The sequence below is a fragment of the Spinacia oleracea genome, chromosome 4, assembly GCF_020520425.1.
Source record: "Spinacia oleracea cultivar Varoflay chromosome 4, BTI_SOV_V1, whole genome shotgun sequence".
NCBI classification, from domain to species: Eukaryota; Viridiplantae; Streptophyta; class Magnoliopsida; order Caryophyllales; family Amaranthaceae; genus Spinacia; species Spinacia oleracea.
In genome coordinates this window covers 20,900,066-20,909,372 of record NC_079490.1, presented here as the reverse complement: position 1 = coordinate 20,909,372, position 9,307 = coordinate 20,900,066, and the positions used below count along the sequence as shown (strand labels likewise).

At 35.7% G+C, this 9,307-nt stretch overlaps 1 long non-coding RNA gene across 1 annotated transcript; it reads left to right on the top strand.

Annotated features, from left to right (window-relative positions):
• Positions 1-2,018: 2,018 nt before the first annotated feature.
• LOC130459238 (uncharacterized) lies at positions 2,019-8,136 on the top strand. The gene is made up of 7 exons (XR_008918487.1): positions 2,019-2,333; positions 2,495-2,645; positions 2,970-3,097; positions 3,329-3,844; positions 4,304-4,372; positions 4,465-4,576; positions 7,900-8,136. It is a non-coding gene; the product is annotated as an uncharacterized lncRNA (long non-coding RNA).
• Positions 8,137-9,307: the final 1,171 nt, after the last annotated feature.

The following is a 9,307-nucleotide window of genomic DNA, read 5'->3' as shown; positions in this document are numbered from 1 at the left end:
AAAAGATTGACTTTTGCTTTCAGTTTTGTTCCCAGATTTCTTGTTGTATTTGTAGTGCCATTTAGGATACCCCACAACAGTCCAACACCTTAAATTGTTGTGTCCTTTGATGCCACAAGCAGTGCAGGTTCCATTTCTCTATGTTCTTACACTACCCTTGCTATACATAGCAGAGGTGTCGCTGTCAAAAACACATTGTGAACCAACACATATCTTTGAGTTTCTTCTTGTTGTATCACAACACATGCATACTCAATAGATGGTAAAGGTGACTACATAAGTAACTGACTTCTTTGTGGACTATAGAAGTCATCAAGACCATATAGGAAATGAAACCATTTAGCTTCTTCTTTCTGAGTTTCAATAGATTTCATTACAGCTGAGACATCTTGTGCAACGGTTGTGAGCATAAGCATCATATTCATTGATTCAATTTCATCCCACATACTACTGATAATTGCAGTGTAGTATTCATCTATTTTTCTACCATTTTGTTTCAGGTTAAATAAATCTTTTCTAAGCTAATATTTTCTAGATCCATGGGAAAGCATAAACCTTTTTTTTCTAACTGTTTCAATGCCTCATGTGCATTCTTAATAAACAAAATATAATTTTTAATGGATTTAGAGACATTACTATGAAGCCAACAAGTTATCAGATCGTTGCATGTGTCCCACTGAGTTGCATTGGTTTCATTCTCACTGCTCCTTTTCACAATGCCATTGATAAATCCGAGTTTTCTTTTGGATGAGAGTTGTATCTCAATTGACCTCCTCCGTGCTCTATAGTCAGCAGCACCTTGTAACTTATCCACACTAATGGAGAGAGGTCCATCAGATGGATGAAGGAACAGTGGATTCTGCATATATGAAAATGTAAATCTCGATCCCATAGCTAATGAAGGTGTTATCACTCAGATTCACTCACTTGCAACTATAAAGATGGAAACTTTGAGGTGATTTCTTACTAATAACTTCACTCTTACAAACTTCACTTTGATTCTCTGATGTTCTGAACTCCTACAGCTCTGATACCATGAAGATTTTCAACAGTGAAATGTAGAAAGTTGCATTTTTTTTTTTTGAGAAAAGAGAGGACGAGAAAGATTAAAACTTTAGCTCAAGTATTTTTGTTATTCGACTTGACTGTTGCCCTTACACCCTTTGCCTTAAATACCACAATGCCAATCATTTGTGGTTAATAACCTAGTACTAATAACGGCCAAACTAACCTTGTTTACAAAGAAGAAAAAGTCATCAGCAATTTGGCTAAAAGAAAAAGCATTACACATGCCATAAATTGGAAAATGGGCTTGCTATGTTGGGCATAACTTCTTATTATAGGTAGTACTCCTTAGACAGGAGCAGGATTAAGTTCCAGTTGCATTTTGGTTCACCTTAATTGTTTTAAGGGTCAGAAGATCATAGATTGGATACATCTTTTGAAGAATTTTGTTGACAACATTCAGAATCTCGGATTTTTGTGCACCCCCTTACTATGTTTGCTATAACAGCTTAATTGTAGGCTACTGGCTTGTGTGTTGCAAATACGACTTATTAGTGTCCTACTCCTAGCGCTTAATTTATAATTTTGGATAACATTTCTCTTTTTACAATGTCAAAGTTTGTTGTTTATAGTTTTTACCAAAATGAGTATATAAGTACTTTGACTGTCTTTTTTTTTTATAGCACAAATCAATAAGAATCAAGAAATCAGACCTTTCCTTGCCGGACTGGCTAGAACATGAGCTGGGTGTACCACTGACCTACTGACTTTGACAAAAACCACATAATCTAAGGAGGAAGCGAGTAATAAAATGTCTGAGATAACATAATGAATCCGAACATCCACAAGCTTCAGGCTTATGAGAGCTTCAATAGCATTATGGCAGTTTGATTTATAAGGACATTCCTGGAGATCTTAGCCGCTTCCTTCAATCCTTCCCAAATCGCCATACATTCTACTTGAAGAGGGCAGATGGTGCAAACCCTCAATGACCCTTCATTAGAGGAAAAAACCTTATAAGTTGCTCATCAAAAGTTGCCCATATACAACAAGAGCAACTTATAATGGTTACAAAAAAAAAAAAATTAAAAGTTGTCCTTATCTAACAAGAGCATCTTTTAATGACAAAATGTAAAAAAAAATAAAAATAAAAAGTAAATCTTTACTACTGAAACCAGATTTTCCCCCCTTCTCTTCTCGTTGCTCGGCTGCTCCCCTTTTCTTCTGCAGAAGCCGTTTATGGCGACGACTTTATCATCCTCAACAGATTTCCTCCAGACCTTCATCTCCACATCAAACCTCGTACCGCCGACGTCGATTCTCAATAGGTCTATTTCCATCTATTTTTGTATTTTAATTCTTTAATATCGTGGATTTAATTTCTCAATTCGCCAATTTATTAGCTAATTCTACACCTTTTTCAAATAAAATAAATTGAGCTTGCTGTGATTGTGATTATCATTCCCTTTTATATTATTGCAAAATCAAGGTTGAACGGTGTTATATCTGCTTTTGGACGGCTTTTGCTGATGGGGCTGGCGGTGGTGGTGGTTTGTTCAAGGATTTTGGACGCCTTTTGCTGCTGGGGCTGGCGGTGGTGGTGGTTTTCGTTGCGGCTTTCTGGCCAGTATCACGATCAGGTTAATTTTTCTTTGCCCTTCTTGTAAAATTTCTGAATAACTGATGAAATTGTAGCTTGTGTTTAGTTTGAAATGTATTTATCAATTGATTTGGATGGTTTGTTGATGAAATTTGCTTCAATCAGTCATAGTTCATTTCTGGGTTTTGAGGGGTGATTTGATAATCATGCCCTGAAATTTCATTTGTGAACAAATTATTTTAGTGGGGTTTTTATGTAGTTCAAATTTCTAAATTCTGTTTTTGTTCATCTTATTGATGAAATTGCAGCTTAGGTTTATTTTAAAATTGTATTGATCAGTTGATTTGGATAATTTGTTGTTTAGCATTGCGATCAGGGCTTCCATTTGTACCAAGTTACCTAGGACAAGCAGGGACCATTGATGCTATGATTCGTGGGGTGAATTACGCTTCTGCTGGTGCTGGAATTATTTTCTCAAGTGGCTCAGATCTGGTAAAAATCTTCATATTCTTCCATTATTTGTTTTTCTCCTAAGTTTCGTATCTGTGAAAATTCCTAACTTGGAACGAAGCAATCAGTACACTTAGAATCTTGGAAAAGACAAATGGTCACGCCTTCTCCTCTCCGCCCTTTTTGTTGACAGGGAACTACATCTATGGCATATTAGTTGTTTTTAGAAATGGCAATATGATCATGTCCTTTATATTTCAACATATCTGGCAGGTCAAAGCTATTGCAGAAGAAATGGGGATTGGATTTCTACGTGTGAGAGCAATCAAAGGGAACACCAACATAGCACGAGCTGAGATGGGGTCGAGTTCTTGGGACAGTGACAAGATCCTTCACTAGGTGCAATTGGCTATGCAGATAGGCTGGCATTTGCACTAGATAAATTCTGAAAGGGGTTTGAGAATACCGATTCTAGCCTTTCAGTTTTAGCAGGGGAATTGAAGAAGTTAAGGTTTTGGTAGCTGTACATATTCGTCTACTATTACATTTTCGTATTGCTATAGAAAATTTCATAGTGTTGTTGGCCAAATGGTCTCTGATATTCTTGATTCTATTTGTTATATATATCTAAGACGACTTCCCTTTAAAAACCAAAATCAAAGGCTTACAACTCTTAATGCTTGAGCATTCTGCTTCAGGTGATGCTAATCTGTGGGACGACAGTGATGGGAAATATGCAGATGGTCAACTATGGCTTGAAGATCACCATATAATCGGAAGAGTGATTGGGTAAGTGGACTTAATTGTATTGCATATATTATCAAGTGTGCTAGATTACAACTATTGTTGGTCTTCAACATAACTTTCTGCTTGCGGTAGAAAATTAGTATGAAATGGATGGTTCTGCTTTTATGACTGAACTGTTTAGTGTTGAATACGAAGTATATATCATGTTAAACATACGATTGCTGATTGCTGGTACCGAATGACCAATGCATTAACTAACAGGTTTTTAGTAATTTAATATGTGGAATTGTGTATGTGAACTTAAAAGCTACTTGTTGAGGAATGGGGGGAGTGTCATCCATGCATATTTCCAAGTCAGTTTTAGTTATATTTAGGACTGCTCAATTCATAAGCTTTTACACTCTTTTTTTGGGCGGTAAGAATTACTCCGTATTTATCATTGGTGTATATTGTATCGTAGTCAACTTACTGAACTGTCTTAGGTGTTTTCTGCCTTTCCAGGTGAACTTGGATTTTAGTTCTGAAGCTGACATGATCAGAAAATTTCGTGCTGGTTTAGCATTACAACTTGTGAGTGAAATCTTGGTTTTTTTTTTTTTTGATGTATTGGCAGATCTCTTATTCCTTTAACAGTTTAACTGACTATTGAATGAATTGAACAGATTGCAACAGCATTATTCGCGAACTCACCTTTCAAGGATGGAAAGCCCAATGGTTATCTCGGTTTGAGAAGGTTCTATCGATTTTCCTCAGAGACCAAAGTTGATGATGTTGGTTCGTTTTCTTGTTTCAATCTCTTTTTTTTCTTTTACTTATGCCCCCCTGGTTGATGCTTTTTCAGCTTTATTTGGTCGGTCACTGATAATAATCGTGTTGGGATGCTTCCCTTTGTCTTTACTGCTTCTGTTGTTGCTTTATGGCTCTGCTCTGATCTGTACTGCTTCTGTTCTGCTCTATTCTTCTCGTTCTGCTCTGCTAGGCTCTGTACTTCTATGCTCTGCTACTATTTCTGTACTACTTTATACTCTGATGCTGCTGTAGTTGACTAGTTACTGCTGCAGTTGGCTCTGTACTGTTGTTCTTGTGGTAGCTGCAGTTGCCTCTGTATTGCTGTTGTTGTTGTTGCTGCTGCACAACAAATAAGTAGATCAGTAGAGCAGTAGCAGATCAATCGAGAATAGCCATGATAAAGTATAGCTTAAGGTCTCATATAATACAACCAGCACTATATCATGATGTAAGAACAACTAAACAAATACTAAATCATTAGAGAAAATCATTATTGCTGTGAATTGTGTAGATAGTGTGTAAGGCTCGTTCGATTCTTACATGTCATATTTTGACTAAAATAGTCGTTTTCGCTCCCAACACTTAACTAATGAACCAAAATAGGAATTCTAAAACCTTTTCATGTTTAATACACTTAGTATTAGGTTTTCAATCCTTCTTCTCATGTACTTTGGTCAATTTAATGCTCGTTCGATCCTTACATGTCATATTTTGACAAAAATAGCCGTTTTCGCTCCCAACTCTCAACTCATGAACCAAAATAAGAATTCTTAACCTTTACATGTTCAAAATACTTAGTATTAGGTTTTAAATCCTCATTCTCATCTACTTTGGTCAATTTATGCATATTTTAGGGTCGTTCGATCCTTACATGTCATATTTTGACAAAAATAGCAGTTTTCGCTCCCAAATGAGACTTATGTGTGCATAAAGAACTTGAAATGAATCTTAGTAACCTCTAACTAAGCATATCAAACATAAAAAAAGATTTAGAAAGTTTCCTTAGGTGCATTTGTTGATATTTGGGTTCGAAAATGCCATTTTTGGCCAAATATGACCTATATCGAGCCAAATGAGCCTTAGATGTGCATAACGAACTTGAATGAATCTTAGTAACCTCTAACTAAGCATGCATGACATATTCAAAAGTTGCAAGGAAGTTCAAGATCTGTAAAAGGTACATAAAATAGCTTATTTATGATGTATTAATTATTACGCTAGAAATTAGTTAAAAAAACTATTCGCCTATAATTGGCATGAACCGTCGAAAATGCCATTTTGGACCAAATATGACCTATATCGTCCCAAATCAGCCTTATGTGTGCATAAAGAACTTGAAATGAGTCTTATAAACATATAACTAATCATATGAATCATGAAAAAAATTTAGAAAGTGTCCTTAGGTTCATTTGTTAGTAGTTGGGATCGAAAATGCCATTTTTGGCCAAAAATGACCTATATCAACCCAAATGACCCATACACGTTCATAAATATCAAGAAATGAGTCTTATAATCATATAACTAATCATATGAATAATGAAAAACGTTTAGAATATCGAAATAGGTTCGTTTGTTGGTAGTTGGGATCGAAAATGCCATTTCTGGCCAAAAAAGACCTATATCGACCCAAATGAACCATAGGCGTGCATAACGAACTTGAAATGAGTCTTATAATCATATAACTAATCATATGAATCATGAAAAACGTTTAGAATATGGAAATAGGTTTGTTTGTTGGTAATTGGGATCGAAAATGCCATTTTTGGCCATAAATGACCTATATCGACCCAAATGACCCTTAGGCGTGCATAACGAACTTGAAATGAGTTTCATAAACATATAACTAATCATATGAATCATTAAAAAGGTTTATAATATGGAAATAGGTTCGTTTGTTGGTAGTTGGGATCAAAAATGCCATTTTTTGCCAAAAATGACCTATATCGACCCAAATGGCCCATGGACATTCATAAAGAACATTAAATAAGTCTTGATCATATAACTAATCATATGAATCATGAAAAACGTTTAGAATATGAAAATAGGTTCGTTTGTTGGTAGTTGAGATCGAAAATGCCATTTTTGGCTATAAATGACCTATATCGACCCAAATGACCCTTAGGCGTGCATAACGAAGTTGAAATGAGTCTTATAATAATATAATTAATCATAACAATCATGAAAAACATTTAGAATATGGATATAGGTTTGTTTGTTGGTAATGGGGAACGAAAAATGTCATTTTGACCATAAATGACCTATATCGACCCAAATGACCCATAGATGTGCATAACGAACTTGAAATGAGTCTTATAATCATATAACTAATCATATAAATCATGAAAAAGGTTTAGAATGTGGATATAAGTTCGTTTGTTGGTAGTTGGGATCGAAAATGCCATTTTTGGCCATAAATGACCTATATCGACCCAAATGACCCATAGGCGTGCATAACGAACTTGAAATTAGTTTCATAAACATATAAGTAATCATATGAATCATTAAAAAGGTTTATAATTTGAATATAAGTTCGTTTGTTGGTAGTTGGGATCGAAAATGTCATTTTTGACCATAAATGACCTATATCGACCCAAATGAACCATAGGCGTGCATAACGAACTTGAAATGAGTCTCATAATCATATAACTAATCATATGAATCAGGAAAAACGTTTAGAATATGGAAATAGGTTCATTTGTTGGTAGTTGGGATCGAAAATGCCATTTTTGGCCATAGATGACCTATATCGACCCAAATGACCCTTAGGCGTGCATAACGAACTTGAAATGAGTTTCATAAACATATAACTAATTATATTAATCATTTAAAAGGTTTATAATTTGAATATAAGTTCGTTTGTTGGTAGTTGGGATCAAAAATGCCATTTTTGGCCATAAATTACCTATATCGACCCAAATGACCCTTATGCGTGCATAACGAACTTGAAATGAGTCTTATAATCATATAACTAATCATCTAAATCATGAAAAAGGTTTAGAATGTGGATATAAGTTCGTTTGTTCGTAGTTGGGATCGAAAATGCCATTTTTGGCCATAAATGACCTATATCGACCCAAATGACCAATAGGCATGCATAACGAACTTGAAATGAGTCGTATAATCATCTGACTAATCATATAAATCATGAAAAAGGTTTAGAATGTGGAAAGAGGTTCGCTTGTTGGTAGTTGGGTTCAAAATTTTCATTTTTGGCCAATATAATTGTTTTCGCGACCAATATAATTTTTGTTTTCGCATATGAAACTTAATTTAATTTATTGGTTTGCATGTATGGTGTTCTTTTAAAGGTTTTCAAAACTCTAAGAGAGGGTCCCTTTACCGAAAAGGAGTTGGATGAAGTTCGAGACAAGTGGGCTATTTACTTCAACGATTGTGAACTGCCCTCAGTGTAATAAATAGAGCAGGCTTTTAGTTATTCGTGACTCTTAGATTATTTTGTTATTTATCGATTTAATTAATTACATTTGAATTAATTTGGTAATATTATTGGAAATTTGAAATTTATATCATTTTTGAGAATGTCAGGCTGATGTTTGATGAAACAGAAATTATATTGCAAAATCAGAAATTATATTGCAGAATATTAGGAATTATATTGCAGTTTTTTTTTTATATATAAAAAAAAAACTCAAAAGTTGCCCTTGTTTGCAACAAGAGCAACTTATATGCAACTTATAAGGTGCCCTTGTTTGCAACAAGGGCAACTTATAAGGTGCCCTTGTTTGCAACAAGGGCAACTTATAAGTTTCACATAAGTTGCCCTTGTTGCAAACAAACAAGGGCACCTTATAAGATTATAAGTTGCCCTTGTTAAGGGCAACTTTTGATAATTTTACCAAAGTGACCCCCCCATTGGTGGCACTTACGAAGGGCAACTTATAAGCCACTTTTAAGAGCAACTTATCAAGTTTTTTCCTCTGGTGCTTGAATATGGTTATCCATGTGTTTCTCACCTTGTCATCCCATCGCCGCTCCCCATTCCTTCTTGCTTCTGGCCTTGAATCCCTTCCATGTTGCATCCACGATGATAGTGAGGTGTTCTGGAGAAACTGGTTTTCCAAAAACCCATACCACCTTCCTATGGTACAGATTTTGAGGCATAGGATTCAGGACTCGAGCATCGTCTTGTATAAGGCTAGCTGCCCTATTCCATTTCCCCTTTCCTTCCTCAACAAGCGCCAAGATCCTTTCAGAGGAACAAGCATCGCTTCTAAACACGACTTCATTCCTATGAAGCTAGAGAGCCCACATGGTATAAATAAATTTCACCACTCTCGATTCATCCCTTTTGTCCTTCTTTGAAAAAGAAAGACATGAAGTTTTTCAACCAATCTCCAATGTCTGAGGAGTTTGCAGCTGAGGTATCAATCCCTAGACTACTTGCCCCCCAAACATGATTACAGATCGTGCAATCCCATAGTAAATGACAATCTGTTTCCTTCTCCGGACCACACAGTGGACAAGTGTCATCCACCTAACTGATTCTCTTCTTAACATTGACCCTTGTGGACAAAGCTTTGTTGATTACCTTCCAACAGAACAGCTTCCATTTAGGCGCAATGTTCCTCTTCCATAACGCTGCCTAGAAAGGGCAAGTATCCCGGAACTCTTGATGTTGCGCAAGGTACCAATAAGCAGATTTAATATAGAGTTCCCCATTTTTCGACTTGCCCCAGCAAAACCCATCAATCAAAC